Source organism: Xenopus laevis, chromosome 4S (assembly GCF_017654675.1).
Source record: "Xenopus laevis strain J_2021 chromosome 4S, Xenopus_laevis_v10.1, whole genome shotgun sequence".
NCBI classification, from domain to species: Eukaryota; Metazoa; Chordata; class Amphibia; order Anura; family Pipidae; genus Xenopus; species Xenopus laevis.
The window spans coordinates 61660263-61683268 of record NC_054378.1 but is presented as its reverse complement, the minus strand read 5'-3'; the positions used below and the strand labels follow the sequence as shown (position 1 = coordinate 61683268).

Here is a 23006-nt window from a genome sequence, read left to right as displayed (position 1 = left end):
TGAATTATACAGTCATTTAGCCCTGTATGAATAAACTTCTAAAGAATTCATATATAGTTTCCATATTGAGTTGCTTGCTCTGTAGTGATAGCTCATCAGTGGCTAACAAAATAAAAATAAAGTAATAATAACTTTAACTTTATTACAGTAGTTAGAGTCCTGATTTACACATGTTTAATTATATTGCTTATTGTGGTTTTGAAAAAAATATAGCCAAAGCAATGTTGAACTATTCATTATTCATGTGTTTTGTTTCTTATGTTCTAAATTATATTTATTGCTAGTATAAAAGCCAAGTTTATTACAAGAATCCTAAGCAAATGTGTACTGGATTATGGGGCTTGCTGAGATTTCAGCAGACATCCTTTGTTAGGATACAATTCCTACGTATAAAGGGCATGAAATATGCTCCACTGTTTTATAGCGGTTTTATGATAAGATTAAACATAAATTTTATTCAGTACAACCAAAGTAGTGCAAATCTTGTCAACTTTTTCTTCCGTTGCCTATAATTTATAGCATTTTATTGCAATGTGGTAAAGGGACAATCGTTTCTGAATAGGTGAGTTCACAGAGTGTGAGAATTTGTTAGACTGTTTAAGGAATGCCACCTCTACAATTTGATCTAATAGTTGCTTGGAGGTTTTCTATGTGAAAACCATTTTTTTTTAAAAAAAAAAAATGTGTTGTAATTTCCAGCCTCTGCAACTAGAATGCAGGCTTTGTGCAATTGTTTTAAATTCTGAAGAGATGATTGGCCAGAAAGTTGTTGATGAAATCGATCAATCTTCTTGCATCTGGAGAATGAACAAAGCCCCCACAAAAGGATATACGGAAGATGTGTTAAAGCGCACTACTGTTCACATGGTTTCTCACACCAGTGTGCCTTTTCTACTCAAAGACACAGATTATTTTTTTCAAGGAGACCAGCAACACCATTTATGTTATATGGGATCCATTCCAAAACATGTTGGATGATGGGAAAGGAATCATTTATAATATGTTAAGGAGAACTGCAGAAAGTTATAGTAGAGAAAAAATATACATAATAACAGATTTTAGGATAAAACATTGTGACCGTATTTTTAAAGATGAAAATGGAAGTGAAAGGTAAGGAAATTAAAAATTTAAACTCTCTAACTGTTGTGGATCTTATAGTCATGCCCCTCTCCCTACTCTTTCTTCTCACTTCAGTAACTCCCTCTTGTCTTTTTTTATTCTAGCTGTATGCCATCTCTTTTATTTTCTGCCTTATGCAGTATGCTGCATTTTATCGTCCCTTCTTCCAATTGAATCCTGCTTTTATCTCCTGTATATCTTTTCTCCTACCCTATTCTTTTATTTCTGTGCAGTTAAGTTGTCTGCTATTTTGCCTGCTTTGCATCTCTACTTTCTAAAATCTTAGCTCTTCCCTCCTTATGTTTTGCCATTACTTTCTTAATTTTAGCCATAAATCTCTCAATTTTAGGCATTGGTTTTTGCATTTTGGCACACAGAGGCTCTAAGGCTTCTGTTTATATTTCTGTTCATGCATGCCCAGAATGATCATGCCTTTCATATCACTTTAAATCAATTACATAGTAATTATGAACAGATCTCATGGCACTATTTTAATTTACTGTACGTTAAAGAAGTAGGCTAGAAATGTTGTACATTATGTTTGTACCAGCCCAAGACAACCACAGCCCTTTAGCAGGGAAGATCTGTGTCTCCAAAGATGCCCCAGTAGCTCCCCATCTTCTTTTCTGCTGATTCACTGCACATTATCTGTGCTGCTGTCAGTTACCTAAGCTTTGGGACCAATTCAAAATATACAGTACTCATAGAAAATAAATTTCTCAATATAAGGCTGATTAGTAGATAATTCAGATTATTAGTACATGACAGCTCAAAAACCAGTGCAATTAGAATCTGAATTAAAAAGCTGCCCTGTATCTGCTTGATAATTTGTGACAACCCCTAAACTTAGCTTCTCAACAGCTGCTCAAAGCAGACTGAGCATGTGCGTGTCACAGACACTCCTAACAAATTCTAACTTCTGTGACAGCTTTGAAGGTCTAGATCAATACTGTTATATAGATGCTGAACCGTTAGGCAGGCTCAGTATGTTCAGTAGTATATAAAATGTGGCATTTCATGGTTTAGTTCTCTATTAAGGCTAGGACAGTTGGACAAAACCAAATGATTTATTTCCTTGCCTGTATTCAGATGAGACCATGTTTGAATTCTTGAATTGTAATTAAAAAGTTGCACTGCAACTGTCAACTGTTTATACAGATAGTTGTAGTAGCAGAAGTTTTAGATGCTTACATGTGTCAGACAGTTCTTTCTACTTTAACTGAATATGCCCCTTGTCAATATACAGCAACATAAAAAATATTGCTGATATATTGAATTGTATGTTGTCAATACTTTAATCTCTTGAGCAAAGTAAGATACTGAAAACTGCATATGCTTTTTTTCTTCTTTGGTCTGTATTTGTTTCTGAAGTAAGTGAAATCTGTTGAAAATATATGATAACATTATTTTAATAAATTATTATTATAATTATTGCAGTGAAGCTTTCCGTATTCCTTTTTAATGCTCTAGTGCAACTTAACAATGGTAAGATGATGGGACTATGTTTTTTTGCAGTGTGCCTTGATTGTTAATTATGAGAAAAACTATCATGTTCCTTATGAAAAAAGCTTTTGTGATTGTGGGGTTAAAAGTAATTAAGCCAGTAACAATGTATTTGATAGTTTGTTCTCATAATATATGAGCCCCTATGGAACCTCTAAGAAACTCCATATGCATTATTTATTTTCATATGTGTTGTCGTGTATTTTGTAGTTAGGCCTTTGGGCACAATTCTGGAAAGCTATTAAAGTTATCTGGCACTATAAAACAAGGAGTAAAACTTGGGCAGAATGTTCACATTTTAAATGAGTTGATAGGATTATTAGAATGAGTTCTCTACAAAGCAGAATTGCTCATAAAATCCAGCCATCTATTGAAATCGGATATGTATAATTCAAAATCTTTTGTTTTTACTCATAAAATATCTTGGGTCATAAATAGTTTAATTATGCCCAAAATAATGCTATTCCAGCTGTCGGAGAAACAGTCTTGAAAATTTCATGATGAGGTTTTAAATTTTAGGTAAGTGCTGCCCAACAGTAAAACCTGTGTGGATCCCTTAATATTCCAAATTCTAGGAAGCTCATCAGGAAAACTTTGCTGCCTGAGCAGATTAAATGTGCTGCTTAGATATGCCTTTGTGCGAGCACATAATGTAAAATAATATGAATTGCTTCATTCACTTCAAACTTGGTGCAACGATTCCTCATTCAGTAATTGCACAAAGGGAAATGTGCATATCTCTCTTTTATTAATGGGTTTTACAGCTTATAATATTTGGTGGCTGCTCCAACTTGCAGCATGGGATGCTAATATTGGTACAATGTTTGGCTGATTATACTGTGGCCATTTTAGTAGAGGAGATTGTTTCATTTATGGCCACATTTGCATCCAATAGAAATAAATTGGTTCTTGAGTGGTGAAGGGCTTATAGGAATTTCATTTATAATTACTTTCTTTAAAGTCTGCCCAAGTGGAGTGATGAGAGATTGTTTAGTTGGCTTCTAGAAGTAAAGTTGTAATGATTGTGGTAGAAGTCAATAGCAACTTTTCATGGAAATCAATAGTAACTATTCATAGAAGTCAATAGCCATTATTCGTTTAGCCAACATAGTGGGGCTCATTTATAAACTTTGAGCAGCACATGTTTATGTATGGACCCATAGGTTTAATATGTCTTTAAATCCCTACCCTTCCTCCTTTTCCCTAGTTGCTGGGCAAAAGCCCATGTATCTAGTTTAATTTCACCTATCCCAGCTATTGGCCAAGAGGTATAATGACCACTTCCCGCCACACTTTAATATAGTGCTTGGAAAGGGTGGATCTTCCTCTTTGGCTTCTGATGTCCTTTCCAGCTGGATGTGCTCATTGAGCCTGGATAAACCAAGGCCCAGTAAAGCCATTGCCCTAAAGGCACTAGTATTTTTAGTGTCTGAGTCGGGGAGCAGGGACCCAGTGAACGAGGCCAGCTAGAGACAGGTTAATCTTTGTTATAGACTCTCTAGGAGAGTAAGATAAAGAGGATAGATAGAAAGAGCAGTTTTGTGCTCCATCGATAATCTGTAGCAGGGAGTAGCTTCCCAAGGCTCCTAGATTGCCTTTAGTGAAGGGACCACAGTGGATAGGGTGTCAGGCTTAGACTTCTGCTCCCTGACCACTCCACTGGGTGGGATCTGGACCACTTCAAGGTACATCTGCCTGGAGGTCTGCCTTACTACTTGACTACAATCCTCAAGGGAGGCACATTCCTCCTGTCTCATCCACTTGTCCTAGTCTGCTGATTATATTCTGCCTGTGTCTCATTGCTTATAAGTAACCCTGGGCTCACTTGTCTTGAATAAATAAACTGTTACTCTTTGTTTTCACTGCAAGAACCTCCTGGCGTCCATTCTTTGCTATTTTTATTGCACAGTAGCCTGTGGAAGTTGTAGTTACACTACACCACACCTTTAAATCTTCCACTTAACGAAGGCCCTAACTTTAGGGGGCTATTTACTAAACTCTAAATGCAAAAATCATGAAAAATTTGATTTTTTTTTATAAAAACAGACTTTTAAAAAATCACAGATTTTTCTGAATTTATTAAACCCTGATGATGGAAAAGTCCTAATCTGAAAATCCGGCATCTTAGATCTGTCGAGGTTGCATATAAGTGATTTTTTGATGTGCGTTGGGTTTCGTACAATACCCCGAAGTTTTCTGAAAAAATACTGAAAAAATCTTGAAATTTGTGAAAATGGGATGAAAGAATCCCAAAAAATCGTGAAAATCAGATTTTTTCCTGCAAAGCAAATTTTCGAGAAAATGTAATAATAAATAAGCGTAAAAAACCGTAGCTGATTTGATCTGAGTTTGTAGCAGAAAATATTGAGATATATTCGGACTTTGATAAATAACCCTTAGGGGCAGTGTTATCAAGTGTCGAATTTAGAAGTTGAAAATACTTCGACATTCGACCATCGAATTTAAATACTTCGAATTTGAAAAATCAAAGTTTTTTCAGCAAATTTGGCAAACGTTTGATCGTATTAAAATCGTTTGATAGAATGATTAAATCCTTCGAATCAAACGTTTCGAAGGATTTCAGCGATCGATCGAAGGATTTTAATTCAACATGTAAAGACTTGGAAAAAGTTTGTAGAAGGTCCCCATAGGCTAACATAGCAATTCGGCAGGTTTAGTTTGGCGAAGTATTAAAGTCTAAGTTTTTTTAAAGAGACAGTACTTCGATTATCGAATGGTCGAATATTATAACTATTTTTACTTCGAATCGAATTTGAAGTAAATTCGAAGTCGTAGTATCCTATTCGATGGTCGAAGTATCCAAAACATTATTTTGAATTTCGAATTTTTTTACTTCAAAAATTCCCTCGAATTCACTTCGACCCTTGATAAATCTGACCCTTAGTGTTAAGCTGGCCATAGACGCAAAGATCTGATCATATGAATCGAGGATTCGTACGATTTTCGGACCGTGTGTGGAGTCCCGACATTTTTCGCCCGGTGGAGATCGGTCGTTTGGTCGATCGGACAAGTTAGAAAATTTCTGTCGGCTGCCGATAATATCTCTGCGTGTATTGCTGATCGTACGATTTTCAGTGGGAGACTGTCACCAGCTTTGGTTGGACATAGATATCGTACGATTGCTGTCAGGGGCAGAACATTGCTGATCTGTAATTTTACTAATCTGACTGGTAAGACTTTGATCTGAATGGTTAGTGGCGGGTCGGGAGATGGGAAAGTCCGATCGTACAATGATTCGTACGATCGGTTTGCATCTATGGCCAGCTTAAGAGTCACATGTAACCCATGCTCTAATCACTAGCTGGACATTAACCTTGTTTGATCTGCCTAGCCCAAGTAAGCGTTACATTTACATTTGTAAAGCTGGATAAGATTGGTGTACACAGAATTTCTAATGTTTCATTGCGCTGTAAATATCTGTAAGAGCTTTTTAAATCTGTCATATTTGCCAGTTATGAATATTTATTCACAAACTCTGTGTTCCAGTTACACCACAACTTTTGAAAAACAGTTTTCGTTATCTGCAAATTTAAATTACAGTGAAGGAGCCTTGATTCATTAAGGGATGCCAATATCTTAGGCACCCCCTGTGAATTAAATCACTAAAGCACTGACCTGGGGAACTTTCTAAAGAAGTACTGCACCACAATCTTACCTGACTTTCCCAAGCATCCCTTGCATAGGCTTAGACTTACATCTGTGCATTGGATTAATTCAGAAAGTGTACAATACAAATGAAGCCACTTTGGTTTGTGTGTTTTAGGTCAGAGACAAACGGGCAGGTTCGGGAAAATTAATCACCCGGTGACAAATCTCCTCTTCTTCAGGGAGACTAATCTCCCTGAACTGCCTCCCCTGCCTTCCCACCAACTAGAATGTAAATCGGCGGTGGGATGGTACTGGGATGGTACTCGGAGCAATTTGTTTTCCGAAGTCGCCCGAAGTTTCCTCATAAGGCAACTTCAGTGTGATTTATCTCCCCGAATTGCAGCGTGTGTCTCTGCCCTAAAAGTTGCTCTTGCACTATATATATATATAATGCAGTAATTTATAGTTGTTAAGTTAGTTCTTACCCAAAAGTGGGGTGTATAAAGGGTAGATTAGAGACATGTCTCGATGTAATTTGGCATGCCAGGGAAAAAATGGGTGACTGGATCAAACATGCTAGTTTTATAGTCTGGAATATTAATGTAAATATGTTTCTATTCTTTATATATTGAATATGATTGTCTTCAAGCTGAGCCATTAAGTAGCTGGAATGGGCCACCACCTGCCTGCAGTGGAGCCTCAAGGCATTGGGTGCCATTTGTATTCTCAGTGGAGGAAGTATAAATATATTAAGAAACATATTGACCACAGTGAACAACAATTCTCCAACATATTCACTAAAAAGGAATCCAATGTCTCAGACAAATTATATGCCCCAAATACAGAAATCTGAACCAAGAGTCTGAGTGATGCTTTGTCCTTCTATTGCAGACTGGTGTGTGTAGAATGTCGTTTTTTCTACATCTTTGTTACAATCAACTCAGTTTCTCAGACTCAGGGCACATTTACTAAAGTATGAATTTTCTCTTCATCTAACCAAATTTCGCTTCACTTTACCAGGTGTATTTTCACAACACTAAAGTTCACTTATTCAAGAGAAATGTGGCAAATTTTTTCCTGGCGTAAATTCTTTGCAAAAATTCTCCATAAAGTTTGCCCATACAATAGTAGTGGGGAAAATTCTCTGGAGAATTTTCACCAGAGAATTTTCACCATGAAGAAAAGTAGCATGGAAAGGGCGATGTTGATTGCGATTTAAAAGTGGCTGCTCTATCTTTATAATGGAAGTTCGCCAGCCAGAACCCGGCAAAGTACACTCTGGCGAAAAGGGTAACAAATAAAATCTTTCACACTTGGATAAATTAACTGATTTTCACACAGTGAAGATTTGCCTGAGCGAAAATTTGCCTGACGAAATGGTGCAAAAGTTCTCTAGTGCTAAATTATCATTTTGCCAATTTTTTGCAAAAAAACCCACAATTCGCTCTTAAGTAAATGTACAATGAGTTTGGCTTGAATAGATTTCATCCCAGTTTGCATATCTGTTCTGTCATTACACACTATTTTCTCCCTTCCGTTTACAGAAATATAAATTGAATAATTTACAGAACTAGTAATAAACTTAATAATTTACTGTTTTTATATAAGTTTAAAAAAAAGCTCTAATAAAACACAATATGACACAATATTTTTTATTTATAGCATCCTCACAAAAACTCATAGCAGGCTAACTAGTCTACCATATCTGTCTCTTCTACAACCTGTTTATTTCGGATACAAATTAAGACTGTGTACTGAAATGTATTAAGTGTTATTAGATGTGTATATCATGTTTATTGTCTACAAAATGGAGCTTTAGGGAGGAAATTGCACAGCACTAGCATTTATGAGTCTCTGATGTGTATCTGCAGCTTTTCCTTTGTATGCTATTCAATAGATTAATGGCCACAGGCTTAAAAAACGTTCATGCTCTTTTTATCCCTTAACAATTGCAAGACCACCATTGGGAGCAGAAAATAAGCTCTCTCAACAGAAATTATTTCCATAAAAGTCCCAAGGCATTGAGATCATAGACTTTTTTTGTTATTGTTGTTTTTCAGCTTCTTTGTCTGCAACTCTGTGCCTGGTGGTAATCAGAACTCTCTCAATTACATTTTAATTCCACAGTATTATTCTGACTTGATAATTGAAGGCTCTTATTTCATGCTAAACAAACAGCACAAAAGGTAGCATCCGGTTTACATGCAGAGAACTAAGGATCGTCATCGATCACCAAGTTATTCAAGGTTGTGTCTCAAAAACAAAGTTAGGGGCAGATTTATCAATGGTCGAAATGATTTCGAGCTAATTTTAGTGTACTTATATATAACTAGGGAATAGTCCAAATTTGATCTGAATTTGAAAAAAATTTTAAAATTCGAAATTTATCATGTACAGGTATAGGATCTCTTATCCGGAAACCCGATATCCAGAAAGCTCTGAATTACGGAATGGCTGTCTCTCATAGACTCCATTTTATCCAAATAATCCAAATTTTTAAAAATGATTTCCTTTTTCTCTGTAATAAGAAAACATTAACTTGTACATGATTCCAACAAAGATATAATTAATCCTTTTTGGAAGCAAAACCAGCCTATTGGGTTTATTTATTGTTTTCATGAATTTCTAGTAGACTTAAGGCATGAAGACCTAAATTACGGAAAGATCCGTTATCCGGGAAAACCCCAGGTCCCGAGCATTCTGGATAACAGGTCCCATACCTGTACTGTCTCTTTAAAAATTTGACTTCGACTATTCCCCATCTAAAACCTGCAAATTGCTGTTTTAGCCTATGGGGGACCTCCTAGAATCTATTTGGAGTCATTTGGTGGACTTTGAAAAATCAGTGTGTTTTTTTTTTGAAAATATTTAGAATTTGATTGAATACGATCCGAATTTGATTTCAACAACCGAATACAGCCTATTCACTCGAAGTTAAACATTTTATTTTTTTTATAAATTTCGGTTGGTCTTTTTTTATTCAAATTTAGAGTATATTCAACCCTTGATAAATTTGCCCCTTGAGGTTCATTAATTGGTGTATATTTCCAGAGTGTCAGACACATATTTAATAAAAATGTATGAAATAATAACCCAAAGAATAATTACCCAATATAAAGTAATCAAGGTGACTCATTTATCAAGGTCTCCTGAAACTTGCAGCTCAGAAAAATGCTGATTAGCTTTATTCCTTTAAATGGGGTTAAAACAGAGACTGCAGGTACTCATCAGTAGACATACTGAGCTTCATACTCTCATGTCACAACTACATTTTTCAGACCAAAAAAAAAAAAGAACTAGGGGACTCGTTATTAAAGGGAAACATTTAAAGATAGCTTACATCATAAGAGTGGCATATTAAAGAATCCAAACTGGTCTATATATTTAAGTAAATCTTGTTCTTTTACATCCCTTGCCTTGAACCATCATTTTGTGATGGTCTGTGTGCTGCCTCAGAGATCACCTGACCAGAAATACTACAACTCTATGGGGCAGATGTACGAAGGGTCGAATATCGAGGGTTAATTAACCCTCGATATTCGACTAGGAACTAAAATCGTTCGACTTCGAATATCGAAGTCGAACGATTTAGCGCAAATCCTGCGATCGAACGATTAAATCCTTCGAATCGAACGATTCGAAGGATTTTAATACAACGATCGAAGGAATATCCTTCAATCAAAAAATCTCAGGCAAGCCTATGGGGACCTTCCCCATAGGCTAACATTGACTTCGGTAGCTTTTAGCTGCCGAAGTAGGGGGTCGAAGTTTTTCTTAAAGAGACAGTACTTCGACTATCAAATGGTCGAATAGTCGAACGATTTTTAGTTCGAATCGTTCGATTCGAAGTCGAAGTAGTAGTCGAAGGTCAAAGTAGCCCATTCGATGGTCGAAGTAGCCCAAAAAACACTTCAAAATTCGAAGTTTTTTTAATTCGAATCCTTCACTCGAGCTTTGTAAATCTGCCCCTATCTGTAACAGGAAGAAGTGTTGCAGCAAAAGACAGAACTCTGTCTGTTAATTGGCTCATGTGACCTAACAAGTATGGTTTGTTGGTGTGTTTGTGTGCACAGTGAATCCTACGATTCCAGGGGGTGGCCCTTATTTTTTAAAATGGCAATTTTCTATTTATGATTAACCAATGGCACATACTACTAGAAAAGTATATTATTATGAAAATGGTTTATTTACATGAATCAGGGTTCTACATATGAGCTGTTTTATGCAATATCTTTTTATAGAGACCAACATTGTTTGGGGGGGGTGTAGTTTTCCTTTAAGAAAAAAACCTGAAGAATATGAAATTATCTCTGAAATGTTGTTGTTCTTGTGTAGTATGTTTTTTTTTATTCAGGCATCTATTGATGCAAACTGGAAAGAGTAGATACAAGTCATATCAACACAGCAGACACTCAAGATGCATATTATTGAATTAATAAAGAAGCAGGTAGCGGTTTTGTAGACACACAAAAGGAAAGAAAACATAAAGCAGTGGTTGATGCATATCAATCAGATAACAGGTCAGACCAAGGTTGGCAGCTCTCCCATAATGCAATGAATAGGCCTTTTTGTGAGAATCAGTTTTCTACTTTGATGATTTTAGTCACTATTGTAGTCCATTTTTGTACAGTGGAATAACGTGTAATATTGTTAACCCCTTTGGCCTTGAAGAGAATTTTAACATTTTAATCAGGCCAGGTATGTTTCAGATTTACCACAAAGCTGGGTCTGGCCTCAGAGACACCTATCTGCTCATAATACAGATGAACAAATGAATACATGATCCATGGTGTCAGGCTAGCCCATTATCATAACACACAGTTACATATCATCTATAATCTGACATTAGCCTCAACCCAAGAAGACAATAATCAAGAGAATGTTGTACAACTATTAAAGAGGAAGAACTAAACAGAATTAGGTTATAGCCATGTGATTCTTTTCAGACCAAGAACCAAAAGAACTGGCACTTTGGAGCAGTTCCTATAACAGCCAACAGAAGGCAGAGATGGTGATTCCAAGTACTTCTTAACTTGCTAAAATATGCTGGCATAGAAAATACCCAATGTTCCTTAATGGTATATGCACAAATAAAACAATTCTTTAAAAGGCTACATAACCACTTCGTTGTGTGCTGCCTGATATTTGTCCCATTGCATTGGAGGATATGAAAAAAATGAAAGAACTAAATCGAATGGCCTTTGATTTTTCTAATACACTGCGTAGGAGTTAATAGGCACACGGAAAGCGTAGTTTAATAACACATGGAACTTTGAATAAAACTGTAAAATAATAATAATGTTTATTATTATTAATAATAATAATAATAATAATGTTTGAATAAAACTGTAAAAGGAAAATACTATAATACAAGCTGTTGAGTGCATACATTGTTATAGTTGTACGTATTTTTATTGCATCTGTTTGTGTCATATTTCTTCCAGTCAACCTAATTATTTAATTCCAAAGAGTCACACAGTGGGAACACCATTACTGTCAGTTTAGTGTGATATTATTGAGTTTTGTCAACGAATCTGAGTGGGAGGAAACTCCTTATCAGCTTATGAGGGACTCTCACCAAGGCAGACAATATTATTTATTGACGATGTCAAGAGCTTAATATGATGGAATATTTAACAGAATTTATTTGCTCTTTTATAAACAGGATCTATACATTTCCTGCAAATGTAAACTAATCATACAGAAGTCCTACTGTATATGCTGATGCTGAATGGAGAAACATATTATAGGACACTGAAAAAATTTTAACAGCTTAATCAGCTGTTAAATTGCTATACATTGTTCTGAAATTACATCAGTGTAATGAGCAGGGGTTTTCTTTTTCTCTTGGTATTGGTTTGTTATATGTAATCTGTATGTTTTTGCACTCTAAAATAAGAATAAATGAGGAGTTTCAAAAGTCACACGAAGAATATTCCAGTAAGGAAATGCCTTTATTGGCTTAAGTAAAACAAAACTTTAGAGTGTCAGCTTGTGAAACCATCTGGCTGAGTTTGTATATTGCATGTCAGAATAGCTAGATTGCCACTTAGATTTCCAGTTTCTCCTGGAGCAGCCAACAGCAATAAACCTGCTGATTTGGCAGCAGGATTGGCCTTTACTCATTTGCTGACACTTTTCTTTCTGCATTCAGTATTACTGTGCTTGACTTGAGAAAGGGCAATGGTTTCCTTAGAGCACTTTTTGGCATCTTTAAGTATGCAGACCCGATGTTGGCACCTTGTATGTTCCTGTCCTGTGCTCAGACTGGCGAAGAAAGATTTCACTGGCACACAAAGGTTCTTTCAAGCAGGTACTAGCCCTTGCTGAGTTTATTTTGCAGAAGTGCAACGTTTCGGGGTGAACCCCTTTATCAAGCATACAAAACACACTGTACGGCAACTATTTAACACCAACATGTGACAAGTTAATTAGCATAATTAATTAAGTACAATTTAACCCTTCTCAGACTGGGCCAGGGTCTAGCGAGCACAATTATGTTCTATTTCATTGAAAGATGCAAATTACAGGTTTGCAGTTTACGTATAATCCTATGCCATGTCATTACCTGCTAGTTCTTGGCACTGCTTGGGGAACACAGACTTAGGGTCCTACTGGACAGCCAATTGAATTGTATGTGTATTTCAAATCCCACGGAACAGAGCCTTAGGGGGGGTTTTTTCGGATTTTTCATCCGATTTTCACAGTTTTCGGATTTTTCACCCCAAAACTCAGATTTTTGACCAAAAACTTTGGGGTATTGCACGAAACAGAGCGCACATCACAAAATCATTGGGACTTCTCCCATTGACTTATATGCAACCTCGACATGTCTGAGATACTGGATTTTCTGATTCTGGCTTTTCCATCCTCGGGGTTTAATAAATTCCAAAATTGTGATTTTTGCATTTGGAGTTTAGTAAATAACCCCCTTAGGGTCCTACTGTACAGCCAATTAAATTTTATGTGTACATTTCCCCAGAGGGCACCCATAGGCCAGCGTCCTCCGGTGCCCCCTACCTCCAGCAAGATTGCGCGCATGCGCATATTCTATTAGTGGAGCGCTAAGCACCTTTAGCTTAGTGCTCCGGGATTGAGGTGATTAACCCTACGGCTGGGCGGCATGCTGCTCCTTAATTTTTGCCGCCCTAGGCCCAGGCCTATGAAGTCTCGCCGCAAATCCGGGCCTGTATGTGTATTCCAAATCCCAGTGATCACTGAAAGAATTAATTAAACGACATGGGCATCATTTTTCTTTCTGTTATATTGTTAATTATAGGACACTTTCTCTATACATTTCATGGGGACTAAGAAACAGTGTTAAAACTGTTTCTATAATCCCATTCAATTTTATGAAACAGTATTAAGTGTATCTAGGAGAATGAATTCAAAGGCAACTGGACATTAAAGGGCCCATTTACTTAGCTCGAGTGAAGGAATAGAAGAAAAAAAACTTTGAATTTCGACCATCGAATTGGCTACTTCGACCTTCGACTACGACTTCGACCTTGAATTCAAACTAAAAATCGTTCGACTATTTGACCATTCGATAGTCAAAGTACTGTCTCTTTAAAAAAAAAAACTTCGACCCCCTACTTCGCCACCTAAAACCTACCGAGGTGCCATGTTAGCCATGTATGGGGAAGGTCCCCATAGGCTTTCTATCAATTTGTAGGTCGAAGAAAAATCGTTCGATCGGTTTATTAAAATCCTTTAAATCGAACGATTCGAAGGATTTAATCGTTCGATCAAACTATTTGCAGTAAATCCTTCGACTTCGATATTTGAAGTTGAAGGATTTACATTCGGTAGTCGAATATCGAGGGTTAATTAAACCTCGATATTCGACCCTATGTAAATCTTCCGCTTAAGGTTTTACTTGAAAGCGTTTCACCACTCCAAGTGACTTCTTTAGTTCAACCGAGTGGAAGGGAAATTCCCCAGCATTTCAACTCCTGACGGTAGTAAAGTGACCAATATCCAATCACAATGGTTCCATTGAACTTCAGTAAGGTGTTGGCTGAATCTCACAGATGTGTGAAAGTGTGATCTTAATATTTAAAAAATGTACATCACTGGAACATTAATTGACATTAATAATTCGTATTACTAACTTTTTGTAACTTTTTATCCAGCAGTCCATTCATATGGTTTGGTAATTGAGTTACAAAAGAAATCAGAGATTTGCAAGGTAGAAAATTATTCAACGGTTCATGACAAGTGCTGATATCTGGACTGTGAAAATATAATTGTAACAGAAAGATAAATACTTTAGGAAAAGGGAAGGAAAAAGAGAAAGAGAAGATAATGATAGGGGGAAAGGAGGGGTTGGAAGACGGTAAGACTCTCACCTATTGACACCATATATCAAATAAGCATATGAATAATGCAGTTCTACAAACTGTACAGAAAACACATAGAAAGTAGTAAATACAATTTGAGATACTGTAAGAAAGCAGTCACATTGCGTTTGCAGGTAAGTTTGAAGGAACTCGTAAGTCGTCTCACACCAAAGTAACCATGGGGTCCAAATTGCATTGTAGTTGTCCATGTTATTTTGGAGTATTACTAACTTTTTGATTAACAAAAAAAACTATACAGCTATACAAATGAATTCATCTGGATGCCATTTCCTTGGTCCTGGAAATTGACATTCCTATTGGGTGAGCTCATATATAAATAATTATTTTGGAGTTCTTATTTTGCCACATTTGTTAAGCTGAATTCTACTGAACTGTATTAATTGAAGCAGCGGTCTGCTGCAATATCTCTTTATCTCTTTGATGAAGCTCTTTTTAAAAAGATAGGGCTATGTATAAAAGTACTTGTAATCAGTAAACACTTTCCCCATGGTTTCACACCGAAAGTAAATTGAATTCTGTAAAATGTTTCCATCATTAATTCGTCATGGACACAAACAAGACAACAGATTTTTTAATACCTTGGCTACGTCTTCCAGCAGTTGAATTGCCTTTGTTCTTTATTTCCATGTGATCTTTTACTGCTGTGTGCCTGTGCCAGATGGTGCTGCATATTATGTAGGGGAGAAACTGTTTTATAATTTCAGGCACAGCTATGGATCATCCTGCATACTTTGTTCTGACTCCAGAATCCTGTACTGCCTGCAGAACCCTGTTGGTCACTTATTTGGGGTATAATGCACAGTTCTTCCTTCACAGAGGGCATGATTTGTTTATTCCAGTCTGTTTCCTGTTTAGGCATACAACGTATTCTTTGGTGTATTAAGAGAGCTGTAGAAAAATAAACTGACAGTGAAGTTACTACCTCAAATACATAGATGTAATGTAAAACATTTTTTTACTTTTTTCTAAATTATAATTTTTTGTGGATAGCGCCATTAAAAGAAATGATTTTAAGCTATGCACCTTCTGGCAGATTATGATTGTAAGAACCTAAATATGCATTTCTTGAGAGCTCACATTGACATTTCCAGAATTCATTTGTGGCTGCCAGGCTTGAATATTTGATATTTTGATGCTGTGTGGCATTGATATGAAGAATTAAATATGTATTGATCACATTTAGAATTTAAATAAGTTGTAGCAACAAGCTTTGCCAATGTACCTACCATATTTTTAAATAGTTATTCATAGTGTTAGCAAGAAGTTAGCAAGTAACTCAAAGTTAGCAGTGGAAGACTTTGAAACAGTAATCATTTTTTAGCTGAATATGTTGCCCTATACACACAGTGCTGTATAGCAAGCATACTCAGCTATACACGCATAACATATGCAAAATACACAATGGTGTGTTTCAGCAAAATGTAACATGCCCTCATTTACAAAGACATATACAGTTGATGATTTATATGTAAGATGGATCATATTTTGAATTATTAAACAATTAAAATTCTTTGTCCCATATTCTGCAAAGAAGCACATAATGCACCTGGCTTTAATTTTATAAACAGTATTTTCAAAAGAGAGAGCAATGCATTAAGAACAGTGGATCAATTTAAGCAGCATTTTTAATCAAACAACCTAATCAATACGAACTAATGTTTCATTATAAAACTATGGTAAGTAGTCACTCTTATTGATTTAGATATTATTGTCCCAATAACAATTTGCTTTCTTTATTGAAGTCGGTAATGGTGGTAATGAGTTTTCAACAAAAATATCCAGATGGTTATTTTTCCTATAGATGACTTTTTCGAAAAATTTGCTTTTAATCATTACTTCACTCTTGTTTGTCTTTGTATTCCAAAATAAGCCACAATCCATTAACGCAGAATACTTGTCATCCTTTAAAGGTGCTTTTATAATTTTTTAAGTTATTTTCCAATGTCTCATGAAAACATCAAGAGAAGTGAGTATAATTATATTGATGGTACAGGGCTTTCTCTTTCTAATTGTGCTTGCAGATTCTACTATGTCTGTAGATTAACAGTGTTATTCCTTTTTTATAATCCTTCTTATCACCTCCCAGAGAATCTAATATAAGTAATTTAAAAAAATTCCCAGAGAACTTCTATAAGTCCAGAGCTGTGACCTGGCATAATAGAAGCCAAAAACTGGTAAAATATACAGTGAATTTATCATTCAGACACCATATGACCAAAGGCAACTTAACTTTTGGGGGAACATCCAGAAGACGGTCACAATTACAGTTTGTTCATACATTGGGCTCCTGTATCCTGATGTGTATATTTGGACAACAAATGCAACACAACTTTCCATGTGCCATTCTATAATCAAGGTGATCAACAAATTGATTTTGTTGGCAAAAACATTATTCCCACCAATCTATCTGACTAATCACATTTCTGAATTATACACAGTAGGTACCACTTCTCTAGGAGGAACTCAACATTATTTTTTAAACAAAATGATGACCTCCTATAGCCTGCAAAAGTCCTGCCTAAAGTAACTAATGCACCTGCATCATTAAAGATTATCAGGGAACATCTCAGCAGGGGATAGTGGCAAGAGAAAAACATGTACCCATAGGATTTCAAGGGTGATATGTTGCAATATGCATATAGTTACTAGTGACGGGCGAATTTATTCGCCAGGCATGAATTTGCGGCGAATTCCCGCAAATAAATTTGCGAAACCGCCACGAAAATTCGCCGGTGCAAAGAAAAAAGGAAGATTTTGAGCATGGAAGGTTTTGTTCAGCATTCAAAAAGTGCTGCTTAATACATCATGTGAAGAGACAAGTAAAATAAATTACTTTTACCTAAACAGATAACTATCTTTCTATGCTTTTCATGTCAGTTGACCCTCTCACCTTCAGAAAGAATTTTTGATACAAAAGACTGGTATTACCAGTCCAAAATTGCTAACATCACAGTAATCGCTCTAAATAGAAGCTTCATGTAAATTACAAAAGTGCTCACAGTAAGTGATGAAAGTCATATAAGGGAGAGTGTCAGAGAGAGGGCAATGAACACAGGTTGGGGTAGGCAGAAGACAATTTAAAAGAACAGTAACAAAAAATGAAAGTATTTTAAAGGAATGACAATTTAGGGGCAGATTTATCAAGGGTCGAATTTCAAAATTCGAATAAAAAAAGACCAACAGAAATGTATTTTAAAAATCGAATGATTTAACTTCTGGTGAATAGGCTGTATTCCATCGAATTTGAATTTTATATATATATATATATATATATATATATATATATATATATATATATATATATATATATATATATATATATCAATCATGTTATAATACATATATATAGCCCTGCTCCGTATTAAATTCCGAGCAACTTCTTTACTGCAGGCATCTGAACTCCTCTGGAGACCTGTATCCAGAGATTAGTTTGTCTCAATACTTGTAGGGTCAGGATGTCAGAAGAGAAAACATTTTTAATAAGTGACCAACTCAATAACATATAAGTGATTTTGAGAGTTTCATTTGTTACCTTCATGTGTGAAGCAAAAAACAGAGAGTTCATCTTCTGAAGGACAAAGAGATGACACTGATAAATGTTTATTTTGCTGCAGTTATACTTTCTTCTTCAATTTTAGGAGTCCCTGCAGAGCTTAAAGGTCTAGGTCTATGAATTTTTATAGAAGCACAGCAGTTTCTCCACAAAGACCATTCTCTTTGCATGGGAAATTACATTCATAGGATGCCACCTTTTCTAAAGGATGTAGTTCAGTTTCTGCAGTTTCACCTTGCATTTTGTCAGTAAAACAAAGTTATGTTATTTTGTATGTCAACACTTTGCCAGGTTGACTAATAGACCAGACTGTTTTTTTAATTGACCTCTAACTCCCATCTGGTTTGCCAATGTATCGTATCGGCTGCTTTTCAAGTATACCCATATTAGGTTTGAACATATGTTCAGTAGTTACAGGATTTTCATGTTAACACCTTGATTGCCTGTCTCACTCTTCTCCATACTCACTCTCTACATATATGGTTTGTTATATGCTAACAAACCCAAACTGTAGTGTTCTGAAAACTTTTAGTTTTCTGTTCATTTTATATATTAATATCTTTAAGATTCACTGGGGCAAGGACTGATGTGAGTGATGAAGATGTCTCTGTAAAGTGCTGCATAAACATGTTGGTGCTCTATAAACAACATAAAAATGTGCTTGACATGTGTTTATTGTTGTGCAGGTACCCTTTTGTAATCACAGTATCACCAAGCGTACATATACAGCTATAGGATTTATTTGCTTGGGACTTGGGTTTTTTTTCAGATAAGGGATCATTGAGTTGTGTGGACCACCATACCTTAGGTCTGCTAAAAAATCATTTAAACAAACCCAGTAGAGCTGTTCTACCACCAATATAGATTTATGCAGCTTAGGTAAGATAAAGTACAAGGTACTGTTTTATAATTTTTTAAAAAAATCATAATTTGTTGAAAATGGACTCTATGGGAAATGGCCTTTAATTCTGAGTTTCCTGGTCACTCCATATCAGCAATACACCCGGGAGGCCCCTCCCATTCCTGCCCCCAGCTCAGATAGTCCCTCCCTCTCTAGACTTATAAAGGTACCCCCGAGACTCACCTCCTTGTCTTTTTCTTTTCTGTTTCTGTTTCTGTCTCTAGCAGGAGAGCTGGTTTGAGTTCCTTCTTTGGTGGCAAACCCTACAGGGGAACTAAAGGCAAGAGGAAGGGGTCCCTTCCTCCATCCCTAGTGAAGGCCTGGAGAGGGAAAGTGGTAGAAGGGTTGATGATAGGGATACTATTATGTATCCTTCTTATTATCCCAGAGGCGTGCCAGGTGGGTAGCTGGTAAAGTTGCTCCTGTCACAAATGATCCTAGGGTAGGTCTGGTCTCCAAAATAGGGGCCTTGCCTTAGGTTGGCTATATCTTGCTTGTGCCCTTCCTCTTGGAAGGTTTCCCAGCTGTCTAGGTTGGGTTCAGGGGGTTTTGGTAACCCTGATAGTATTCTTACAGCTATCCTTTTTGTATATGCTTAGTTAGTCTATTGGATCCTTAGTGTTTTCCTTCCTTCCTCCCCTCCCAGAGCTCAGTGATGCCTTATCTTAGTGGAGTGGGAAGGATAAGGCTTAGCAACTTACTCGTGCTGAGGACTCGACTGCGCAGCCATCGGCGGGGAGTATGGTGCTGGCGCGGCTAGGCGCGCTGTTGATGACATCACGGATTGTGCGCCTGTCGATGGAAAGCAGTTCTACATCGGTAAGTCCGGTTCTGACGCTAGAAGGGTAGCAGTAGGGGGAGTGGTAGCTGGGTTAGGCGCGGCTCCTCTCCAGGTTACCTCGGATCCTACCCTGCGAGAGGGGGGAAGGAGGAGTCCTGGTGCAATGGTTCTCTGTGTAGTGCCTCTTCCAATATGGTGGCGTGGTTAGGCTTCCCTGGTCAGCAGCAGCCATTTTGGGGGAGGAGTTAGGCTCCTTACAAGGCTGGTAGCTGGCGCGGGAGCAGGGCTTTTCTAGAGGGGAAATTCTCTGTCCTGCTGCATTCTTTCGCGGTTAGAAGGAATGGATAGGTAAGCCTCATCTCTTGGAGAGATTTTCCTTCAGTATTGGTGGTGTTCTACTTTAACCTCGTGTGTGTTGTTTTTATCTGTGTTTAGTTGGAACTTATGATGGATCATTCAGCCTCAAGTGCCTCTGCCTTTCAAGCTAGGTAAGTCCCTCCTTAAGTGGTGGTTGGTTTGGTTGTTAGGCTTGTCTTTCTCTCTCTCTCTCTCTCTCTCTCTCTCTCTCTCTCTCTCTCTCTCTCTCTCTCTCTCCTTCTTGGTCTTAGCTTGCCTGAAGACTCTCAAAGAAAGCGCAAGACCAGGAGGACACCCATGTCAGAATGTGTGGGATGCTTCAAGCCACCTCTGGTGGGCAAAAAGTTTTGTGATACCTGCTGGAAAGACTTTTGCAGGTCAGCCTCTGATCCCACTGGAGGGGAACAAGAAACCTTAGAGGTCAGAGGTCCATTCAGGACATTTGGAGAGAGAACGAGGATTCCTCGGAGGAAGAGGGATTGGCACCTACTAATGCAGTTACCTTTACAGATTCAGAGGATGAATCTGAAGCTGTTCATGAATCTTTTGATTTTGCCTTAGTCTCTCCCCTTATCAAGGCCTTGAAGCTTACTTTAGGAGTAGAAGAAGAAGCTGAATCAGCTAGGACTCCTAAGGCTCTGCCCACCCCTTCAAAAAATCGTCTGACCTTTCCTTTGTTTGGGGAGGTGGCAGATTTAATTAAAGCGGAATGGCAGAAGGCTGCTAAAAAGGTCTCTTTTGTTTCACCGGGTACCAGATTTGCTAAACTGTATCCGTTTAAGGAGTCGGAGGTGAAGGATTGGTCCATTCCTCCTTCTGTAGACCCTGCATTAATTCATTTGGCCAAAAAGACAACTCTGCCGATTGTTCGGCCTTAAAGGATCCGATGGACAGAAGAGTGGAATCGGATCTTCAAAAAGCCTTTATAGTGGCGGGTGCAGCATGCAAACCAGCAGTTGCCTTAGTATCGGTAGCCAAGGCCATGTCTTATTGGATTAAATCCATCGACAAAGCAGTGAATGAAGGGGCAGACGTAAAGGACATTTCAGCGAGTCTAGCGGAATTGAAAATAGCCGTGGGTTTCATTTCAGAGGGGGCAGTAGATTTGACTAGACTATCTGCCCGCTCTATGGCTATTTCTGTGGCAGCGAGACGAGCATTATGGCTCAGATCATGGTCTGCGGATACCTCATCCAAGATGAGTTTGTGTACACTTCCGTTTGAAGGTGCTCGACTTTTTGGAGTTAAACTTGACAAGTTCATAACTAAGGCTTCAGGGGGAAAGAGCAAGTTTTTACCACAGGAGAAAAAGAAGTCAAATTTTCAACCTTTCAGATTTGGTGGCCCTCGAGGAGCCACGGCAGCAGGTTCCTCCCACCATTCCTTCAAAGGGAATAGGGAATCATTCAAGCCCTTTGCTTGGAAAAGTGGGGGCAAGGCAGGGGGAGTTCGATCAGGTCTGGCAAGAAACCATCTCAGACCAGTGGGTCCTAGACATCCTGAGAAGAGGATATCATCTGGAATTTGCTTCGGTTCCAGGGGAAGACAGATTTGTAGTATCACCTTACCCGGCCTCAAAGGGCAAAAGAGAGGCCTTGGATCTTTATGTCCAATGGCTACTGGATGTAGATTGGCTCCTATCTATAGATCTTCAGGATGCCTATCTTCACATTCCAGTCATTCAAGCTCATCAGCTTTGCCCTGGCAGGAAGGCACTTCCAGTTCCGGTGCCTACCCTTCGGCCTTTCAACAACTCCAAGGGTTTTTTCCAAGCTTTTGGTAACCCTGATAGCGGCCTTAAGATTGGAGGGGATTTCCATCTGGCACTATTTAGACGATATTCTGATGTCTGCAAGAAGCAAAGAGACTCTCATTCTTCATCTGGAAAGAGTTTTACAGTTTCTACAAGCCCATGGCTGGTTATAAACTGGGAAAAGAGCCAGCTTGTCCCCTCGCAGAGATTGCAGTATCTAGGAGCTATGTTCGACACCAGAGAGGGAAGAGTGTTGCTTCCGCTTGAGAGAGCAAGATACTTAACTTGTCTAACAGCAGGCATTATAGAGATTAATCAGGTCTCTGCCAATGAGTTAATGTCTTTGATAGGTTCCATGGCAGCAACTATTCCTGTCACAAAGTGGGCCAGGTGGCACATGAGACCAGCACAGTGGTTCTTTCTGGACCATTGGGACAAAATACGGGGAGATTGGAGTCAACAGATTCGGTTGTCTCTGATTTTCAAACAATCTCTCAGATGGTGGCTGTCAATAGAGAATCTTTGTACGGGCCTCCCCTTAACCCAACCTCAATGGAGGATTCTAGTCTCAGATGCATCCACATTGGGTTGGGGAGCACATCTGGAAGAGGAATGGATCCAGGGGCTGTGGTCTTCACAGCAGAAAGGAGTTCCTTCCAATATACTGGAGATCAGGGCTGCAAGGAATGCCCTGTGTTCCTTTGCTCAGGGACTAAAGGGTTCAGCTGTCAAGATGTTGATAGACAACACCTCAGCAGTATCCTATGTGAAAAGGCAGGGGGGAACAAAGAGCCGATCTCTGCTAGTGGAGGTGGAACCAATTGTGACATGGGCAGAGAAGAATCTAACCCTTCTGACAGCTGCTTATCTTCCAAGTGTGGAGAATCAAAAAGCGGATTTCCTGAGTCGGAATATCCTGTCGGTCCAGGAGTGGTCGTTACATCAGGAGGTATTTCAGATGCTGGTAGAGAGATGGGGTCTCCCAGAAGTGGATTTGATGGCAACAAACAGCAACACTCAGTGTCCGATTTTCTTTTCCACGAGATTTTGCCCCAGGGCAAAAGCAA

The 23006-nt window shown here is 38.0% G+C and overlaps 1 pseudogene; it reads left to right on the top strand.

The window, feature by feature from the left end:
- The first annotated feature begins 681 nt into the window (after window positions 1-681).
- Window positions 682-23006, top strand: part of LOC108714978 — a 46673-nt pseudogene continuing 24348 nt past the window's right edge.